This window comes from Coptis chinensis, chromosome 6 (genome assembly GCF_015680905.1).
Source record: "Coptis chinensis isolate HL-2020 chromosome 6, ASM1568090v1, whole genome shotgun sequence".
Lineage (NCBI taxonomy): Eukaryota > Viridiplantae > Streptophyta > Magnoliopsida > Ranunculales > Ranunculaceae > Coptis > Coptis chinensis.
This window is the reverse complement of record NC_141461.1, coordinates 69,767,382-69,774,099: the sequence shown is the minus strand read 5'-3', so window position 1 is coordinate 69,774,099 and position 6,718 is coordinate 69,767,382. Positions and strand designations below refer to the sequence as shown.

Genomic DNA, 6,718 nt, shown 5'->3' with positions numbered 1-6,718 from the left:
ACAATAGGAATTAGAACAAATTTAGGCCTTTAATTAAATACCCAAGTCTTATATCAAAATTAGGGTTTGGCCTCAAACTTTAACTATAAAGTAGAGTTTGGTCCTAATGGTAAATGTGTCAATATATAAAATATTTATAGGTAATCGTCAATTTTGTCCTAAATAAAAATAAACGATTAATTGGTGACTAACTGCAAATTATCCAATTAAAAAGTGGCCCAAAAGCTAAATAGTCCTAAAAAATAATTGTGGACTTATTATCTAACTTCTGTTATAGCATAACACCAACGACATAATCACTAGCATCACACATAAGTTCAAAAGGTTTAGACCAGTCTGGTGGTTGTATGATAGGTACAGAGGTTAAAGCAGCTTTTAAAGTTTCAAAAGTCTGTATGCAGTCATAATTAAAATAAAAAATGGCATCTATTAAAAGCAATTGGGTTAAAGGCTTAACTATTTTTGAATTTTTTTTTATGAAACACCTGTAGAAACCTGCATGGCCTAGAAAGGCCCTAATGTCATGGACAGTCCGTGGTATATACAGAGATGCTATCTTATCTATTTTAGCTTTATCTACTTCTATTCCATTTTTAGAAACAATATGACCTAAAACTATGCCTTTAGTAACCATAAAATGACATTTTTCCTAGTTTAAGACTAAGTTCTTTTGCTGATACCATTTCAAAACTTTAGAAATATTTGAAAGACAATCTTCAAAGGAATGCCCATGAATGGAAAAATCATCCATAAACACTTCCATGAATTTCTCCACCATGTCACTAAAAATATGTAGCATACAACGATGGAAAGTACCAGGTGCATTACAAAGGCCAAATGGCATTCTTTTATACGCATACGTACCAAAGGGACATGTAAATGTAGTTTTCTCTTAGCCATCAGGGTCAATAATAATCTAGAAATAGCCAGAGTAGCCGTTTAAAAAACAATAGTAAGCATGGCTGGCTAGACGTTTAAGCATTTGGTTGACAAAGGGTAAAGGAAAGTGATCCTTACGTGTCATAGCATTAAGTTTCCTATAATCAATACAAATCCGCCACGTTATAGGAATTAAGGTGGAAACTAACTCTACATCGGCATTATGAATGACTGTAACACCGGATTTCTTAGGGACTACATGAACTAGGCTCACCCATTCACTATCTGAGATGGGGTATATAATGTCAGCATCAAATAATCTCAAAACTTCCGCTCTAACTACCTCCTTCATGGCAGGGTTCAAATGACGTTGTGGCTCATGGGAGGTTTTCGTATTATCCTCCAAATGTATGCGATGTTTGCATACGCTAGGGTCAATACCTTTATTGTCGTCTAAAGACCAACCAATCACAGAACGAATGTTCACGAATAACCATAATCAAATTTGCCTCTTCATTAGTAGATAAGTGAGATGATATAATAATCGGATGAGTGCCATCCGGATCCAGATGAATATACTTTAACTCAGAGGGAAGAGGTTTAAGCTCAGGGGTGGGAGGAGTGGGAATGAGGGATTCAAGAGGGTCTTTCTCCTCTACAACGTAGATTTGTTCAGGAAGAGTTCTTCAAACTCAGGAACTAGATCATGGATATGATAGGAGTAGATTCTAAGAGGGCATGTATTTCTTGGATGTAAGAATCCTCAATACTGCCAAAGGAAAGAAATTGGTGCATATGGTTTTCTAGAAAAGCTTTGTTAAAATAATCTTGAGTGAGACTTTCTATCATGCTAATTTTGTCATCTATAGTCGTGTCTAGTGTCTGTTACATCATCTTAAAAACATTTATCTCAACATTAAGGTTTCCAAAGGAAATGGACATTGAACCATCGAGGCAATTAATGAAGGCATTGGCAGTTGCCAAGAAAGGACGCCCTAAGATGATAAGAACAGAGTCATGAGCAACTTCTGTGTCTAGAATGACAAAATTGGCTGGATAATATAAGTCTTGTACCTTAACAAGAATATTTTCAACTATGCCCTTAGGATACTTAATCGAACTATCGGCTAACTACAAAGTCATTTTAGTCTGTTTTAGATCGTGTATACCTAGTTATTTATAAATGTAAAATGGGAGTAAATTAACACTCACCCCTAGATCTAGAAGAGCAGTTGTGGTGAAAGTATCACCTAACGTAAGGTCTCCGGGAGGACTACAAATAGGGTGAAAAGAGAAAGCAATCAATAGAATTAACTTTAATGAATCACCGTTTGCCTTTCAAGTGTCCCTCGATTTTCTTGCCACAAGAACCCAATATTTTTTCTTAAATCTATGATCTTCAGCTTTTGTTCTCTTTAATTTCTCCTCAAACCTCCATCGGATATGTTACTTGCTTTATTTTTTCATTATAGTCCACAGACCCTCGTTCTTCGATTCATCTCAATTTTGTTCTCTCTCTGTTATGCATGTTGGTTCTTTAGATGCTAGTCGTCTCTATATGGTACATTGCAAGGAAGTTGTTACCTGGTACTTAGTATTTCACTATAATGAAATGTTTAAGGAGATGATTCTGAAGCAGTTGATATGTTTAAGGAATCCATATTTTCTTACAATATTTTGTCTGATCCAGATAAACATCATCAATATGATACTGCTGGCTTTGAGGCTATTGAAGCAGAAAGTCAAGAATTGGAGCTAGACTTATCGAGTTTGGGAACTGTCAACACCATGTTCGCTATACTTTTTAGTAAGCTAGGTGTGGCAATAAAGACTACTGTATCAGCAACTGTGTTGGAGGAAGCACTAAATGGTGCGGTTACTATTCATCCACTTCAGCTGGGACAATCTTGTTCTAAGAAGGTTGAGAAATAGTGTGCTCACTTTTATTCTGTCGACATAACCGAACAGGAAGCACAAGCATGCCTTGTCTGTCGAGTCCAATCATCGGACAAGAGCAAGTTTAAGCTATTTTATTTTGAACCGGAGGATAATGGTGGATTAAGCCTGGCATTGTAGGAGGAGAGCGCAAAAATTAGAAAATGTACCTCAGCTGGGATGTATTTCTTGGTTTTCCTGTTTACCGGTTGGATCAATCAAGCAGTCAATTCGGTGGTAGCAGCAAAGGATCCCGATACTGCTTTCCTTAAAAAATTGGATGGATTTTAGCATGTGAAATATCTGAGCTAAAAGCAGGCACCCATGTATTTTCTGTTTATGGTGACAACTTCTTTAAAAGTGCAAGCTACGTAATAGAAGTTCTTTGTGCTGGATCTTTTTCAGAAGAAAAGGATAAACTCAGGGATGTGGAAGCTCGAATCTTGACTAAAAGGGTGGAACTATCCAAGTTTGAAACCAAGTATAGAGAGGTGTTGGCACAATTCACAGAGATGGTCAGTAGATATACACAGGAAATGCAACCTATTGATGAACTACTGAAACAAAGAAACACAGTCCATGCCTCCTACTCAACTGCTCCTCCTCTTAAACGAAGTTCGAGTAGTAGCAAAAGCAGTGACTCCTTCAAAGAATCCAAGAAGGAAGAAGAATGCCAAACCAGTCGTAAAAAACATTGGGCAAAGGATAGGCCGAAAAAAAGCAAATGGTTCAAGGTTCGCTTGAAAATGGATAAGGACAAGCCTTGCTGAATTGGAGCATATGATTTGTCTTCCTAATGGGTCTTCATGTGTACCAAAGGTCCGATTCTGTCATATTCTTGGGTTGTACACTATCTGAATCTGAACAATTGTTGAATGACTTCCCAACAACTTAAGGGTGATCTGCTCTTTGTACTCGACATTTTTTGCAGCAGTTGTGCATTCGCTCAACTACAACCTTGGTCTGGCATTTTGCTCTCCTATTCCTCCCACATCCATGAATTGATGGCTTATTGGTGAAGGAGATGATGCTCTTGGTACAATATTTGCATAATCCTGCATGTAAAGGATAAATGCTGCAATTGTAAAATTCATGCAATTTATTATTGCTTCTCTTGTTATTCAATTTATAAGCATTTTGCTTGTTCCATGCCTAAAAAAAAAATAAAAATAAAGTACATGTGATCGAGGTTTTTCTTTTGTCTGTCTCTGAGTATCTCTAAGTGTTATGCTTCAATTTGTATGGGAGTCATGGTTTCTTATATCAATGATTAATGTCTTTGGTGAATCTGTGGCTTAACAAAATGGCAGGTGGACGGAGAAAAGAAACACACTCAAAGAAAAAGAAGAACGAAACACACACTTTGGGAGACAGAATTCCACATACCCCTGGTGTTAATAGCAGTGCACCTTCATATCATTATACAAAAGAGCAGCTTGGTGCGGTAATATTTGGCTGTAAACATGAGATAATGGGCGAGTGCCTAAGGAACCTGTTATTTGGTTAGTATAGTAGTACTTCAGCTTTTAACTGCATATTACTTAAAGCATGTTATTTTGTCTCTAGCTACAAGCCTACAACCCCCAAAATTGGGATTTTTTAAACTACTTCTCTAGTAGATCTTCAATTATGTTTATGCAATTATGCGTAGTATAAAAAACAGATAACGTATATAAGTAATAATTAAGGACACACCCCCCTTATTAACATTTTACCGGATTGGACTTGGTTGATACAGTAGAGTCGACCCCGAAAAGCTACTTTGATTCCAGAGACCCAGAGAAAAGCCACACATGTTTACATGTTCCATTATTTCACTTAGGGTATCAATAAATGAGGGGGTATTCTGATTGATTTTCAGCTTTAGACATAATCTATAACTTTTTATTGGAGAGCTGTCGGTTGATCTAGAAAGAAAGCATACAGAGAACATTCATATCTTTTAAATTCAAACTTAACTAATAGATGCAACGCCACTGCGGCAAATTTTCTTAAGTGAGTGTTGTTGGCTTTCTTCCACTCAATAATATCACACATACCTTTTTCTTCAATTATGCGATAATCCACTGAATGACATTGTCAGAGCTCTCCTGTAGTGGCGCCTAAGTAAAGCACATAGGTGCATAGCGATTTTGGAATTTTTAGATATGAGTTTATTTGTTTAAAATCCCAGATTTTTCTATTAATAAAACTTTTTTGTAGTTTGTTAACATATCTAACTTTCATATTAATTTATTTTCATTTCTAATAACTTATACTATGTTTTGGTTTGAACTTTCATTAAATCTCTATTAACTTTTGTGCAGGCTTACCAATTCGGCATTTCTCGTATATAAAAAATATTGAGCCAGGGTTGCCGATATTCCTATTCAACTACAATGGTAGGAAATTACACGGCATTTACGAGGCAACTAGTCATGGCCGATTAAACATCAACTCACATGCATGGACAAATAACGGTTTTGACCAGACTCAATTTCCTGCCCAAGTACAGCCGCATACTTCTTTTCCCTAATTCTTTAGTGATATCTCTATATATACTGTATTCTGATCACATGATGTTTGATTTTCCCTGGTCCTTGTTCGTATCAGGAAACAATGCAAGTCCTTGCCAGAGGACCAGTACAAGAAGGTCCTAGAGAAAAACTACATGGATGAGCTGTGCTTTCGGTTTGAACTTGATCACAGACAAAGTGCTCAACTCCTTTCCTTGTTTGAGTCTTCTTCTGCAACTAGCCCCTACAATGCACCGATCAGAAGACCTCTTCAAAGATATGCTCCTAGAAACGAAGACAGACCGAAGTTAACTTCAGACGACGGTGCTTCTGCTGAGTTCTTTAACGAAGCATCAGCAGTTGGAGCTGAAATTACCCTTCCTACGACACGGACATGGGCTTCTCTCTTTGAAGAGACTCATGGCTCTGATGCTAAGCCTAGTACTAGTTGGGAGGAAGCAGGGGCTTCATATGTTGTTTCTGGTTGGGAGGAAGAGGAAGGGCCTTGTTGGACGAACAACCCATACATGGAGGACGAACATTCTCTTATAGCACCTTCGGTATCTAGGTAAGTATAAAAATCTCTGAATTGATTACAGATTGTGCGATTAAGCAATGTGAGGACCCTGCATCTATCCTACCAGAGCTTCATTAGGGTGAGATAGCTTCCAGTGACACACATAGTAATGATTTCCTTGAGCAATCATATAATTCTGTTATGGTAGGGGCCTCCACTAAAGATGCACTTCAAGTTGAGTCCTCGGTTGCCAAGCGTTCCGCTCCAGAGTGTGGACATATTCTTTAGATTCTCAATTTTTTTTTAGTAGGAAATTCAGTAGGAACCATCTGTAAGGAGGAAATTCAGCAGGAACCATCTGTCTCAGTTCTTAACTATATAGAGAAAGGTTAAAAAATGTCTTATTATAGTTCGAAGAATAGTACTTGATACAATATTTGAGTTCTATAAATAAATGACTGATCACTAGTACTCTTTGAAAGTTAAGATCATGTTCGACATTGTTCTTTCTTATCTTAATGAAATACGTTTTTCAAAGAATTTACTTATGTTGGGTTGCTTTTGTTAATTGGTGTTGATGTTTATGAATATGAAAGGGAATTGTTAATTGGTGTTGATGTTTATGAATATAAAAAGAAATGTGGTGGTTTGGGACAGGTTTTTATTTCCTGGTTAATTGTAATGAGCAATACTAGCAAAAAATGATAAAAAATGACAAAGGGTGAGATAAAAGGTTGTCCAACAATCTCCCTTTCCAAAAGAATTTATCATGGTTATTTTTTGATATTATCTCGGGTTCAATAAAAAAGCATCTCAGTTTTCTTCTATACTAATTGGTTTCAATCAACAATTTATCTCGGTTTTATTCTATATTATATCGGTTTTATTTAGA

The 6,718-nt window shown here is 36.7% G+C and overlaps 1 pseudogene; it reads left to right on the top strand.

Annotated features, from left to right (window-relative positions):
- Positions 1-2,523: 2,523 nt before the first annotated feature.
- On the top strand, positions 2,524-3,624 carry LOC147494198 (chaperone protein dnaJ 16 pseudogene; annotated as a pseudogene).
- Positions 3,625-6,718: the final 3,094 nt, after the last annotated feature.